This window comes from Protopterus annectens, chromosome 10.part0, assembly GCF_019279795.1.
Source record: "Protopterus annectens isolate FY-2018-M chromosome 10.part0, PAN1.0, whole genome shotgun sequence".
In the NCBI taxonomy this organism is placed as follows: domain Eukaryota; kingdom Metazoa; phylum Chordata; order Ceratodontiformes; family Protopteridae; genus Protopterus; species Protopterus annectens.
Genome location: NC_056744.1, coordinates 557,979,473 through 557,996,685, shown reverse-complemented (window position 1 = coordinate 557,996,685; position 17,213 = coordinate 557,979,473).

The following is a 17,213-nucleotide window of genomic DNA, read 5'->3' as shown; positions in this document are numbered from 1 at the left end:
GCCCAGGAACAACGTACCACTCCCACAAGAGGGGTAAACATACTGGATGTGATAATCAGCAACATGGGTACTGGATGGCAAGACGAGAAGTGTATTGCTCACTGGTAAAACCAGACCATAGAGTAATCACACTGGATATACAAATCCTGACCACAGTCCCTGGCAAGAAAACCACAGTGGAAAACATGTGTAAAGCAATATTTTCACTCCTCCAAACTGATGTGGAATCCATTAAAGGTCCTGTGCAGGTGCAAAATATGGGCCACACCTCAGAACCTGTAATACAGCCATTCCATGAACACTGCCAGGAATGCTTGGATTATGCAATCCTAAATTAAAACAAGACACAATGCCATACGCAGGAATCTGGCATGGTGGACACCAGCCATAACCAAACCATGCAAGAGAATGAGGAAGCTACTACATGATAGAGCAAACATAAACAATGAAGTAATCACTGATCAGTAGTATGGCAATAAAATCTGTCCACACATACAATCCACTAAGGCCAGCCACAACAAGTTGAATCTGTGAATCCTGAGGCAATGTTACACCTGCCCCAAGTACACAGACAACCCCCAACTCCACCCAAGAAATACAAATATATGTGAGAGATGCAACCAGCTATCCAAACTGGAGTCTGAGCTCCCTCAACTCAGTACTCCCAAAACTAGCCAGGAGGAGAAGGTAACCACACACACCACAAACACAGTCCCACATAGACCTATCACAACTGCAAACCAAACACATAAATACAGAAAAACATTCCCGGAGGCACAAATTACAAACACAGCACACCAACAGAGGCCTCTAAAGCAGATACCCAATCAAACAACTTCCAAACATAGCACATGCAACACATAGTACACAAAGCTGGTGTGTCAAACAGTCACAGGCCAGAAGGAGAAACAACATGCCTGATACAGTTGTAATAGGTGACTCCATAGTCAGACACACTGCTGTCCCGCACACCAGAATGAACAAGGGGAAGGGTACAGTAAGCTGCCTGTAGGCTGCCACAATACGCCACATAACAGAAGTATGCAGGTCACTCCAAAGCAAGTAGAAATATGATGCAGTCATAGTCCATGCTGGTGTGAATGACCTGAGATGTACCTCCCTAGACTACATGAAAAGAGACATAGATGAGCTCTCTGATTATGTAGTCCAGGCCGGTATGATACTCACTGTTTGCAGCATCCTACCCTTACCAAGAATAATGCCACAGTACAAACACGGAATGATCAGTCATAGCAAGTGGCACACTTACTGGTGTCATTCCAAGGGGATCCAATGTCTGTCTGCTTGGGATGTTATGCTTGACAAGCCACACAGCTGTTCTTGGGATGGCTTGCACCTGTTATCCCTGGGTGTCTGAATATTGGATAAGGCCTTTGCCACCTCCATAGAGCCTTTTGTAGGCAAGGCTGAAAAGACTGACCCACCACCCTAGAAAACATAAGTGGAAAGAAACATAAGGGTAATGCTGACCAATGCCAGATGTGTAAACCCCAATATGCATGCTCCCAAGGCCATCCCCAGTATGGAAAACATCGATGTCTGTGCAGTGACAGAAACCTGCTGCAAGCCTCCTGACAGCACACCAGCACTACCAGGTTATACCATGTATCATGTGTCATGGCCCCAAAACCTGGAACAAAACATAAAAGGAGGGTGAGTATCCATATTCAGCACAGACACCCATACATCCAGGTAACTGACAATGCACAAGGCATTGCAGTCCACCCATGTGCAACTAACTGTAGGCAAGACTGCTGTACAGTCTGTAGCATGCTACAGACCACACTCTCACACACAGGAACCCCACCCAGCCGTCCTGAAGACACTGGACAGTATGAATGCCCCACCAAATACCAAACAAGATACCACAAATTACCACATAGGTGGTAAACCATTATGTATATAAGGAGTAACCAGGGACCTAGGGACACAAGTGGACAGTAACCTGTTATGTGACACCCACATTGCCAATGTGGCTAGGAAGACTGTCTACATTTGACACCGTATCAGGAAAGGATTCACATCTACGTCAACAGAGGTCATTGTGCCCCTATACTGTTCTCTAATCACACCCATAATCTAGTACAATGCCTCATATGGGATGTACCTTACCTGACACCTGCAGCAGTTAGAAAGACCTCAAAGGTACCTCACCAAGAGGATAAAGGGTCTCAAATATATGTCATATGCGGCCTGGCTGTAGACACCCCAGCTGAATGCAGTCACATACTGCCTACACAGAGGCATTGTATGCCTGTTGTAGAAGGCCATGCCCAACACAGGAGTAATGGACATGCTCCACCCCAGAAAACTCAACTCCATCGGAGCTGTGAGAGAGATGTCAACCTCAACAAATAATGAAATAGGATGTGCTGGTGGGACAGATACATAACCCAGAGGCTCCCCACACCCTGGACCAGAATACCACTCCATGTTAGGCAGAGCCCCTCACTGACACTCCTCAACAGGATTCTTGCCAAGTGGATGGATGATTGTAGAGTTACACTGGGGGTCTTCACTGTGTCATGTCCAGACAGAGGCACAGCAAAGCAAATCATAAATGGCCATAATATTCACATAGCAAGGGGTGGCAAAAGCCACACACACTCTGGCTAGGCTAACAAATGCCCTAGGGTGGATAGCCTAGTATGAACCTATGAACCTATGAAGTAACAAATTGTGCAGGACACTAAGGATAATCCTAAGGCTTCCACAACTGATGGTAGGAACTATGTTGGGATTTCACAGATATGCTCTGAATCACACAAATATCACAAACATGCACACATATTGCCAACATACATCCTGACAGGTGCAGTGTAACCCCCCCCCCCCCCGAATGCAGAATATCTATCCCAGCAGACTGCTGGCCCCCTGACATTGCAGATGCTGAGGTAAGAGCCAACATCTACAAAGCAAAACACACAGCAGCAATGGTATGAGATGGTGTCCTGGGCTTAGTGCAACATGGACTCCAAGATGAATGGAATGCCAAACCACACTACTGCTCAATGTCAGTCTTACCACAGAATATGTACCCAAAGAGCAGTGTACAACAACAGTGGTCCTTCTCAACAAAGGTGTTGTCTGAATGGATACTGAAAACTACTACCCCAGAATCCTGAGAAGCTCGGTCTGCACAGCTATGGAAAGGATCAGCATGTACCACAGACATAAAGATATTGGGGACCTACTGACACTGGACCCTACCTAGTGTGGCTTTCTTAAGTGCAGATCCTGCCCCTAAACATGTTTGACTCAATTGAAACAGTCATTAAGGTCATTGATGAGGGCAATGTGGTCCACACAGCGTAGCTGGACCTTGCAAAGGCTTCTATACAATACCCTACATGTTCATTATAGATAAGCTCACCAGCTTAAATATAAACCCCTATGTCAGTAGAGGGGTTGCAAACCAGACCAAGGACAGAACAGATATGGACAGACATGCTGCAGCCATGTCAGACTACAAACCAGATATAACTGGCATCCCACAAGGCTTGGTCCTGGGGTCTCCCTCGTCTGGTATATATGTCCCATAGGTACAGGCAAACATGGAAGGACTGTGTCCGAACATGTTTGCAGAAGACTACAAACTGCACACCACATATGATCCACCAGCTGACACAATCATCCCACAAAAGGGCCACATAGAAACAGACAACTGGTGCCATAGCCATGTCAGCAAGCTAATTGCAGAAACGTGTATAGTCAACCCCCATGGATATACAGTAAGTGCCCACCAATTACCACATAGGTGTTAACCCATTATGTAGTTAACATGTAATGAGAGACCTGGGGACACAAGGTGATAGATATCCTGCAGTGGACAAACATGTGCTGTAGTGTTTACAGAAACATACCATATACCCACCTAATCATGAAGGTTGTCAGATCTAGATAAGGGAGGTCATTGTGGCTCTGCAGTCATCCTTCATCAGCGGTACAATTGACTACAATAGCCCCTGTGGGATGTACCTCAGCAGACATCTCCATCAACCGTAAAGTCCCCAACAGTACCTCACCAGGAGTATCAAAGAGCTTGCACAGATGCCATGTGTTGCCTGTGTTGCTGGTATCAATAAACATGCTGCACCTTGTACAATCTAAATGGCAGTGAGCTATGCACATGAGAGACCTGAACCCCAGCACTGACTTACATAGGACAAGCTGTACTGCATGAGCCATAACACAGAAGCCACCCCCACCCATGAGTGAACCCCCAGTACAGGCTACCCATAGAGTCACTTATCAATCTTCCTCAATAGGAATCTTGATGAGTGGATGGGAGATGGTAGCTTTATCCTGGGTATCACTGTCATGTCACAGGTAGACAGAGGCCCAGTATACTAACCATGACATATGTCATGGAAAACTCCACTTACAATGTGTGTTGAAGGACAAACACACTCTCCAACTAGCATTAGACATGGACTAGGGCACATCGCTAGTGTTTGCAAATGTACACCTATGTTGTGGAATACACTACCAATGTTGGACAAGCCTGGTTTAAGTAGTTCATATCTGAACAGAATGCAACATGGTCAGATGTACACAACTGGCCCCTAACCAGGCTGTTATGCTCACTATCGAAGTGTAAAGCACTGATAGCACTAAAGCCCAGGATACTGTCCACCACAGTCAAAGTACTACCAGTACACTATACAGTACTACAGTGTTAGGTCAGTGTGAAAGGATGTTGACAACTGTATGCAAAGTATCCCATGCAAACACTGCAGGCACAGTATAATCCTGTTGTGTTCACACACAAAGCAGTTGTAGAGTAACTACACAACATGACACACAACACACAACCATAAACGGGTGATATTTGTTGAAGTTCACACTCATCCACAAATGTGGTGGGCTGCAGAGTCCAACATATGGAATGCTCACACTGGGCATGCTCACACACTTTGATAAATGAGACATATGTCAGACAACATGCCATGGGAAGGCTGAACTGGGCATGCTCACACATTTAGGCCAAATCTCAGTTTTGCAGTTGGACACACATATCTGGTATTTTTATGTGTTATTCCAGGAACCAACCACATTACAGCAGTCTGCCCAGTGCACACAGTTAAATGACTACAGAGACATACGTGATATAGTGGATCCCTCCCATATGCAAACATCTTCCACAGATGCACAAGTTGTTCATACAAACAGGGAATGCTATGGCAATAAAGATGTGCAAACAGTCTACCAGCAACAAATAATGTGCATTTGACAATTAAACATATGGGTGTAGAGGTCAACACTAGGCTGTTTGCCCTAGGGAATGACAGCTAAGCCAGAGTGTGCTTGGTGTCTGCCTCCCCACAGGATGCACATTCCCCTTTCTAAACACAGATGATATCAGCAACCTATAAGTACAGCAGGAGAAAAGAAACTTCCCAGTAATGCAAATAGCGTGCTCTGCTAATTTGTCCGTCGCAAGTGTCATAACATAGTTAGGTAGGTGTTTGAATCCTGCAAATGCTCAGTGTGTGTATGAGTGAGTGGGGTTGGTGTGTGTGTAAGTCTGTAGGAGAGAAATGCCCCTTTTGACAACTAGGAAAACACACTACAGGATGCACATTCCCCTTTCTAAACACCGATGATGTCAGCACTCTATAAGTATAGCAGGAGAAGAGAAACCTCCCAGTAATGTGAATAGCACGCTCTGCTAATGCTTTTGTCTCGAGTGTCATAACATAGTCCGATAGGGGTTTGAATCCTGCAAATGGCAAGTGTGTGTTTTTGGCTGAAGGGGGCTAGTGTGTGTGAGGACAATGTTCCTTTTGGCAACTAGGTGAACAGACTACAGGATGCAAATTCCCCTTTCTAAACACTGTTCAGCTGAAGACCATGGCTCTGGCACAAGTTGTCTGTTTCTATGATGCCTCTTTGGAAGATGCTTGTGTCGGCTGGAGAGTCGATTATGGTGGCCAGTTCGCAGTCATCTGCATATTTGGTCAGCCACAGCCAGTCCGTGTTGGCCTGTACCTCCAATAAATATATACCAAACAAGAGAGGTCCCAGGACTGAGCCTTGTGGGACACAACTCGTAACTGGTTTGGAGTCTGGCATGGCTCCAGCAATTCTAACCATGTGGGTTCTGTCCTTGAGCCACTGTGCAATCCATCTAGTGACATAGGGGCTTATATTTAAGCTGGTGAGCTTCTCTAGAATGCCCAAGAGGAGTATTGCTGTGAAGGCTTTTGCAAGGTCCAGGTAGGTTGTGTGAACCACCTTCCCCTCATCAATGGCCTTGGTGACTGTTTCAAAGAAATCAACCAGGTTAAACCTGGTAGTGCTGGTGTGCTCTCAGTAGCCCTGAACCAGGCATCTGTTACTGCACAGATATCGATGTTCTCCATGCCAAGGAGTGTTTTGGGTGCATGCATCTGGAGGTTTAGACTTCTGGCGTTGGGTAGCATTACTCTTAGTTTCTTATCCCTTGTGATACCTATGAAGGTGGGTTTGTCATTTGAGCCTTGTCTAACATAGGCACTATGGGGGTAGCAAGAGCCTTTGCCAATATCTGAAAGCCCAGGGGTGACAGGTGCAGGCCGTCCCTAGTGAAGCAGGTAGTTCAACAGAAGATGAATATGTGAAGGTGTAGTGCCTGTGATTAGTTAGCAGTAGCATATATGACTGCTCACGTGGACACATGCCAGGTAAGTCATATGCACTGTGTCACAGGCAATGTACATGTGAACAGGACAAACAGTGACATCCTGTCAAGTGGGACATGGACATACATATAGTAAGCTATGCAGATGGCACTAGGATACCACAGAAGCTCTATAACTATGCATTGCAGGTGTGATCAGTATTCCAGGGTAATTGCAAGCAAACATGCATGCAAACAAAGCTACAGTAAACAGGGCTGCATGTAGTCCATTGTACAACAAACAAGCTGCACCAGTTCCAGTAGGTAACACTGCAAATATGCAGGCACTATGCACATGTACATGGACATACACGGGTCAGATGGCTAGGGTCCAGTCTCAGTGCACACAAGTGTACAGACCATGTACTGTCAGGATGTACAATAACTGGATGGAAACCCATGTGCTCATACCTGCAGTAATACACATGTCAAATAACAGACACTGAGCCTTCACTCAGTGGTTCCACACTTAGTAGGATGCATGCTACCTGGCCTGCCACCACAGTATCCCTGACATATATGGGGACTCTCCCTCCTGTGACAGTTAGTTATGTGTGTTGGGGCTGTCTAGCATGGTATGAGATGTGAGCATGCAGTGCTAGGGTGCTCCTGTGTGTCCTGTACCAGTCGTGTAGTACTGCACACATATCAACATCCTCAAACATCTGCATTGCAGAGTCCAGTGTGGGCAACATGCCACTTGCAGTTTACATGTCCATCATTGTGTATTACTACATTCATTACCTTATCCCCTGTGCTACCTATGTATGTAGCCTTCTGTTGACATCATTACCACCAGTATGCCAACATGTGCAGATGATACACTATGGTACTTACCATGGGTGTAGACAACAGGACATGACAATCACACACTTACTGCATCAGGCATGCTGTGATATACCCACAATTAATTCAGCACACAGTACTGTTAACAACATGATACTATTACTACACATCTATGTGGTCACCCTGTGCATCAGCAACATGTTAACCTGTACCTGTACAGTTGTTACAGATTGCAGGAGGTGGCACAGTTTCATCATATGCACAGGGTGTGAACTTGCTATGCCTGAGTCAGCCACCGATACCACCAATTGACATGTATGTGTATGTGTGTTGGTGACGGACAGCAGTAGAAGGTGGGGCAATGTTGATGCAATGTGTGCGTGTATGTGGTAGCCCTAGGTGTTGTCAATTTGCATGTGTGTATGGATGCACACAGTTCCACCTCATGGCTGCCATATACTGGTGTTTGTGGACAGCCACAGACTGTACCTGCCAGGTCATACAGATCAGTGTCTCTGGCCATGGACATGGTACCTGTGCCTTGCAGGGGTGCTACGGACCGTATCCAGTACCAACCCAGACTGGGTACTGTCATCAGAAGCAGGTGTTCATTGACTGGACACAGATCCCTGTCGGGCCTGGCCAGAGCCACGTGCATGTGGTCTCCTGGGGCGGTCTGATGAGAGCACAGACCCAGCATTGCTGGGGCTGCAGCTGGCACTATGGGGGGGCCGTGGCCCTGCTGTCGTCCGCGACGACTGCCAGCTGCTGCTGTTACTGGCATACGGCCACGTCGACGCCTCAACCGCCCACCATCGCCCTGGCTCATGGACATGAAGTTGTGGAACCGGTCTAATATGTCCCCACAACGTCTGTCTATGACATCGGTGAAATCACGGATGGCAGCCGCAATGTCACGCATACTGTCAGTCATGGCTGTGCGACATGCTGTCAGCTCCCTCAGACCCTGTCTGGTGTACCGTTCCATATGTGACTGTGCCCGCATGACAGCCCGAAACATAGCTGAGGCTGTAAGACCTCCGTGGGCACATCTGACAGGGGCAGTACGCCCACGGATGCTCCCACGAGAACCCCTGGACATCTGTCTGTGTGGTACCATCTCTGGGCCATGCCCATGGCTGCTGTGTGGGGAGGCATGTGCCACAGATACCACATGACCCTGGTCAATGCCCACTGTAGGCTGTGCATCACCTAGGGACATTACTGACAAAGGGTGTATTGGCAGGATAACTGTACGCATTGATGGGGTCGACAGCTGTGTACTGTCAATCGGCTGACCAATGGTGGACCCTGGCCTACTTTCCTGTGCCATTACATAGATGTCATCATTATCAGTACCCACGGCACCTGATTCAGGTTCCCTGCTACATGACACCAGAGCAGCAACAGAACATGTGGGAGGGAAACAGGAAACACAGTTTACAATGTCTACACATTACCAGTGATGCACACATGCACACATGCACACGTGCACAGGTGCACACATGCACACATGCACACATGCACACACAGGTGCACACATGCACACATGCACACATGCACACATGCACACATGCACACAGGTGCACACATGCACACATGCACACATGCACACAGGTGCACACATGCACACATGCACACATGCACACATGCGCACAGGTGCACACATGCACACAGGTGCACACATGCACACATGCACACAGGTGCACACATGCACACATGCACACATGCACACATGCACACATGCAAACATGTGCACACATGCACACATGCGCACATGCACACATGTGCACACATGCACACATGCACACATGCACAGGTGCACACATGCACACATGCACACAGGTGCACACATGCACACATGCACACAGGTGCACCCATGCACATATGCACACATGCACACATGCACACATACGCAGGTGCACACATGCACACATGCACACAGTTTCACACAATTGTACAGTACTCAGTATGCGTGATATCAACACACAGACACAGACACACCTACATGCATACAAAGAGCACTACTAAGTGAGCCAAGTAGTACTATTACTATCAACACTATTACAGGAATTGTTAATGCACACTCACCAGCATGGATAGGCTGCATTGCTGTTATACCAGAGGGTCCTGCAGACGTGAAGAAACTAATGTCAGTGGGCACAACTGTGCCATTGTTACTGAGTATGATACAGGTCAGTAGTACAACAGTCACCTTTCACAGGTCAGCTGCTAATATTGAGGATATCACACTTGCACATTAAATACTATGATGACAGCTACAAACCAAGGACACACCTCACACATGCATTAACTACCAGTGTACACAACAGTCAACTATACATATGGCATATTACCTGCACGTTCACTGTCTTGCTGCTGCATGGCTCCAGCCTCCATCATAATGCATGTCTGCTGCTGTTGTTGTTGCTGGCGGACTGGAACCACTACACTCATGAGTAGTCCCTCCAGTCTGGTGAGTGGGGGATGTGTAGCCACCCCACCACCTGTGGTGACCTGTTGCCTATGGATAGCCGATGCACGCTGATGGACATGTCTGATTAAATCACTGCAGTGATGTCGTACCTGCTCATATGTCCTATTATGCGTGCCTATGTCATTTACCCGACGGACAAGGTCTTGCCATAGTGCAGCCCTCTCCTGCTGATTCTGGCTGGTGCGGGAAAAGAGTATTGCATAATCCCGCACCAGGCTCTGGTGTATCTCCTCATCCTCAGCTGTGGAGTAGGTGGGATTCCGCGGGTGGGCTATGTACCTGAGAAAAAAAATAACCTGGTATCAGCAATATATGTCAGCAGAATTTGGCACACATACTACACATGCTACTCGACTGTTATGATACAACATATCTCACATATGTAGCATCTGTCTGTCTATTGGTGGATACACATGTAGATGGCCAGGTATCAGTGCTCAGCCAGCAACTGTGCAACAGTACCTGGCACACTCCATACGACATACTACCAAACCCCAGCAGTCAGAACACTGATTCAGGTCAAGAGCACCTCCTCACTCTGGGGGTTTGTATCTAGGTACTGTATGGCTTACATCATCAACTACTGTGAGCTGACCACACACTGATTGCCCTGGATATACATATCCCACCTCCACCACCAGCACAAATGACTATAGTGCATAACATTACAGATACAAACTTTACACTTTGTAACAGTGACATGGTATCCTTTCAGCCCACTGGGCCAGTGGCAGATACAACCCACAATGCTGACCCCTACACAATTGCTTTCTACAGACATCTCCGAGAATGCATGGATCATGCAATCCCATATATGACCAAGACACTCTCCACAAAGGGACAGCATCCTGTCTGGTGGACCCCAGCCATAGACAGATTGTATTACAGAAGATGGAAGCTACTGCAAGACAGAGCATAATTCCATAAAGGGAGGGCATGTCTGAGAAGCACTAGTAAGGATCTATTTTCCATCATACAAACTCCATGGGCAACTTTGAGAGGGAAATCAAGAGGGACACTACAGATAACCAGAAGGCCTTCTTCAGTTAGCAACCTGGTCAGGATCCATCCTCTATGCCCATAGTTAGTACACAACAACAAATATTTCACTGACACCACAGATATCGACAACATTGTGGCAGACAGGTTCAGTGCAGGTGTCACCCCGCCCTCTCCCCCAAAATAAGACATAGTTATCCCAGCTGACTGTAACCTCCCTGTCATCACAGATGTCCAGGTGAGAGCCACCCTCAGGACAGCAGAATACACAACATGAATGGGACCTGATGGTATCCCCAGTTGCATGCTACATAAACTCTGACAGGAGCTAAACACACATATAGAAGTGCTATGTAACACTAGCCTGACTACAGGATATGTACCTGTACACTGGCGCACAGCAGCAGTGGTTCCACTCCACGAAGGAGGCACCTCAACATATCAATACAATACAACACAATACATTACATTACAGTACAATACTATACAATATGCTATTGCCCCTGGGACTACAGCAGCATACTGTTCTGCTACCCTGACCATTGTGACACATGTGGTGTGATGGTACCTGCTGTCACACAGTTACACAGGGTGACTCATATGGCATATTACCTATCTGACTAACATTCAGCAGGGGTATGTGTGACATGTACTCATGGGGAGTCTTGCTTCTTAACACTGTGTGGTTTATTGCAGGGTATGTCTTATCTGTGGGTAGGAACTCTTACCTCCACATGTGCACTGTATTGCAGTGGCACGGACGACACACAGCAGACATGTAGGTTGTGGATGGTGTGAGGTGTTACTATGGTTGTTGGACATCTGTCATGGGTGTGACTTACATATGTAAATCCAGGAGTGGTAACCTCTATATGGGTAGCATATGTGTACTCTGTGGTGTTGTCAGTCACTGTGCATTGGTAATGTGTTTGAGTGCATTGTGACAGTGTTATACATGTCACTGCGTCCTTCTCCATATCTGCAGCTGTCATGTGAGGTCCATACCATGGCATCCATTATGTGGTGTGGAGGGGTACACCGACCTACATGTCCATAGCTGACACACCATGTCCACTGACAGATACCATGTGCAGGTATTCCAGGGATAGTGTGCCACTGTGAATATCATTGGGGCCACTATTGTACACATTTATGACCCTGTTCACCCCTGACACATGCAGTGGTGGGCAGCCAGTCACATATCTGGTGGTTACTGGTGTAGGTGATCTGGAATGTGGTATGGTACTCCGGTTTTGACACTGGTGTTCACTCCATGCCTTTGTCACCAGGCACCTGTTGCAATACATCTGTACACATGTGCCTCACTCGGAATTTATATACATCCCTCGCTCTCTCTCTCTCTCTCTCTATATATATATATATATATATATATATATATATATATATATCTATGTCCGTATACATATACACATATATATATTGATGTACATATATTGCTATAGATGTGGAGGGGGGGCACAGAGGGGGGTGTGAGTGACAGAGGGGGTGGGACAGGCTGTGTTAAAGGTTGTCATATACAGTCATACCTGTAGATAGTCAGATCAGTCTGTCTATGTATATGTATCTACATATATCTATATCTGTATGTGTGCATTACATATTTATGTTTGTACAATATTCTATCTACATCTGTCTATGTATTCCTACATCTCTCTCTCTATGTATGTATACATATATGCATATATATATATATATATATATATATATATATATATATATATATATATATATATATATATATACACACATACATATGTTGACATACATACGTATCCATATGACAGACAGGTATATCAACATATTTGTCTACAATACTGTATACACACACTAACATACTGCTAAACATACATAACTGTGAAACCTACTTTGTACATGGCACTACAACCTACAATCAACCAACATTGATATGTGCACATAGATGCTTTCACATACAGATGTATGTACAGCCTTCACTGAAAGTTGCTGTATGTCCCCTGCCCTTTACACATTTTCATATACATATGGATACAGACCAATGACACATATGGAGGGTTCACAGTATGTAGACCTTTATAGTATTACTTTACATTACCTGTGTTTGTCACAGCTGCTTGTGTTGCTGACTGGTTATCTGTCCTGCTGCTCCACTTCCCAGTTGTCAGCTTTCAGGTAGCTGTTGTTGAACAATTTGTTTGTGTCTGCTTAATTGCAATTTTCTCTGTCTCTGTCTCTCCCTCTCTCTCTCTCTCTGTCTGTCTGTCTGTCTCTCACATCCTTCTCAGGGTGCAATGAAAGTATTGCATGTGTGGACTGGGAGTACAGCATACTTTTGTAGGTATCTGCATATGCCCATGTGATGGCCTCTGCACCAATTGTTAGCCAGCATTTGCTAATTGCATGCAGCCAGTTGTGTACTGATTGCAGTTCTCACTGTGATTTCAGAACAGTGCTATAAAAAGGTATGTGAGATAGGCATAGCCCTTTCAGATTTTAAGGGCAGGGACCATGCTGTTCTGCTGTGGATGATGTTCTGTGAGTGTAAAGGTTGGTATCTCTCTCATATTTCCAGGTGTGTTGTAGATTAACATTCCTCCATTCATTTCTCCAGTTTCCTGTACTAACTGTGTATGTACACTGACACCTACAACTACTACTACTGTTATTGTGTGTGTGTGTGCTTTCCTTTCACTTTTGCTTGCACTTTGTTGCTAAGGCTTCAATAGTTGTCCTTTACAGTCACTACTTGTATGCCTGCTAGGTGTCTTGACTGTAGTGTGCTGCTGTAGCTTTCCTATTTTCCATGTACATTCACACCTTGGAATGCTTGCTATATCTGCTAGGGTGTTACAGCATGCAGTGTGGTCTGGCCATGGTGTGGGCCTTGACATCTATTAGGGTATTCGAGTATGCTGCTGAGCAGGCCCCAGAGACTTTCAGGTTCATCTGTTATGTGCCTCATGGAATGGTACATATCAGTGGGGTACACCCATTAAAATGTCTGGTATGCTGCAGTTGTGACCGTGGGTTAGCATGAGCATATGTATTACTACACTTTTTCTGCCATGCAAGTGATGAATACTTTCAGGACTCCATAGTTACCATTGCATGTATTACACCTTTCTGCCTACTGTTTGTACATTTCACATGGGGTCTGTGGGGCATCCCTGTAAGTCATTCACTGTTGCTATGTCTAGGCTCTTAACTATTCAAATATGGTGATGTCAGACCCGTCATGTGTACAGATATTTGCAGGTTGTCCACATTTCTGCCTCATATTTTGGTCAATATCTCATGCACACCTTTTTCTGGCAAGTCACTCTGGGCTGAAGTCAGAATATGGTGACAAACATTCAAGTTTCAGACTGCATACCCTTCCAAACATCCCACAAAGTGCAGCGCATGTTACTCTCTGAACTGTCTGCGTTTTTTGTAACATTATTTGTAATGTGTCCCTGGTTTTGGGCCTTTGCTCCACATATTTTATTACTTGGTCCAGATGTGTTCCTGTAAGAGGTTGTGGGGTATAGGCAGTGCTTATCCTGCTGTGAGTATGTGTGTGGCTTGCAAGATGCTATAGTGACATTTTTACCTACTAGCTTCCAACTAGCATGGCTGTTTCTGTTCACACACTACTATTATGGAAATCCACTAGTTTTGATAGTAATTCTAAATGACATGCTTTGTGTACTACACATCTATATTCCCTTTACATTAATTCCTACTATTACATGATATATTTATTTTAGCACAATATTCTTGTATAAGAGTCATGGCTTAGTTATAAGTCATGCAGACTACTGTTTCCAAGGTCCTGGGTTCGGGACTCACAGTGGGATTTTATTTTGCTTTTGAACTGAGTACAGGACCTGTCAGTCAAAGTGACTAAGGCACTTTTAAGCAGTTGTAACCGGGTTAGCGCTGGTTTGCGCGGAGCTCACGTATGCGCACTGGCGTTTAGCTCTGCGCACACATGCGCACACCTGCTTACAACCGCTTAACGGTGCTTATTCTGGTGCACACCCACGCTATTTTCTTTGAAAGAAAAGAAAATGGGGAGACAGGAAAGTGGTGAAAAAGGGGTCACAAAGAGGGTAAGACAGTAGGGAAACAAGCTTGGGATGTGCAGGAGGGATGTAGGTAAGGCCCATAGCTGCCCATTTCTTTTTGGTGTGACATTTGAAACCTTCCACCCCTGAGAGAGGTGTCAGGACAACAATAATACGTGTTGTACAGCCAATTGTAATTGATAGGTTCCATGTCCAGTAGACATGTGTGCGGAATGGGCAGCTATGTATGGGGTGTAATTTTTTTGTGGGTACAGAGTGCCCTTTTTTTTTTTTTTTTCAGGTGAGAGTGGTATGTCAGGTGAAGGAAGTCGGTACAGCTGGGGAGGTAGGTTGGGTAGGTAAACAGACAAGACAACAAGACGCATACAGGGGCGGTGTATGACATGTGTGGGGGAGTTACACAATTGACGGGGACGGAGGTTTGGATATCCAGAGCCCATGAGCCCACAGATGGCAACAGTGGAACTGATATCCCCACCCATAGGCAGTTGCCACTGTTCCTTCACTGCCCAGGACGGGGCTGCAACAGGCATGCCCGTTAGTTGCGCCACCCGTGCCTTGAGCTGGCATAGGGGCTCGAGAACAGAGTCCCGAATCTCCCTACGCACCACAGTCCGAACGTTACAGAGGGTGAGTGGTGGTCCTCCTCCGGCCACACTTGCAGAGGGGGGGTGAGCCCCATCCCCTGCAGCGCTTCCACCCGCAGGTGGCACAGGGCCACCGGAGGAGGGTCCGGACTCGGCACTAGTGACAGGTGCACTCGCCAGCTGAGGTGGGAGAGGTGGGTCCGCTGGAACCCGCCTTCCCTGTCGTACTATGTTTCGCATTATGTCATGACAGTTTGGGTTAGTGACATATAATACCATTCACAATTAGTTGTAACAGCATGCATTAGTATTCCCATTAACCAAGCACCCAGATATTCACACCATTGAACAGCGTGCATAACACATGCATGATTTGAACAGAAATACACAGTCCAACAACATGCAAGGTTAATTGATGGCAACAGGCCATCAGGTGTGGATGTATGAACAGGGCAGATGCATCAACAGACATGCAAATATATATGACCCAACAGGACAAACGTCCAGGGGTGTTAATTGTGATTGCACATACCATTTTCACATGGAATGGGTTATATGTGGTTATAGGGTGGGGTGAAGAAAGTAATATTAACACCTTTGAATAACAATACATATGCTGTACATTTCTAATAGCTACAGTTATATACACACTACTGTTCTAACTACAGTTTCCTATATGATAACTATTTCAACTTGGTGATAGGACTGTTACTGCAACATCAATATACATTTTATGGTTCTTTATACACATTCATATCTAGCTTTGTTCAGCTACATCATCCTGCTACATTTGCTTTATATAGCTGTAGACAAGTGTGGATGTTTGGTATATCAGACAATCATCCTATCTGCATATTGCAGACTGAGAGCAACATATCCAGACTTTGGGATACACATTCCAGATGCAGCAACACTTTGAACAGACTTTGCTGTTTGGTTTTGAATCTCACATGCATTTCATTCTGTCTTGACTGCAGTATACTTTATTCAGGGGTTATTACTACTGTATTGCTGGATTCATGACACTTTCTCACACTCTCTCACTTGCTTTCATTTTACTATTCAGGATGGTACTTCTAGGCTTTATTGACATGTTTTACCAGTAGTTATTACAATCCTTTCCAGCAGTCTCACTTCTGTCATGTTTAAGTATTTCCACAGGGATATATTTCACACATGTGATTTCATCATCTTCTGCAGCTATACTTTTCAGCCTGCTGCAGGTTGTGTACTATTTTCTTACAGGCAGGGCATTTTTATTTCAGAATATATGTTGGACAGTTTCATGTTTAGGTTAAACTTACAGGCTGACACACACTTTTGTAATCAAGCAATACTTGCATACAGTTTCACGCTGTTACTTGCAGATTCTATTCCTTATTGACTACACTGCACTCTTTTGCTGACTGTCATACTTTTATATTTCTTTACAGTTACTGGTAGTGGAATACTGACCTGCCTGGTGGCGCAACCGCACCAGCCTATCGCCATAGGCTCTGCGGTTCGCAGAACGGACAACTGCAGCTGTAATATAAATGAAGCAATATTGGAATACACATCTCCATAATATCAGCTGGTTTAATTTCTTACATATA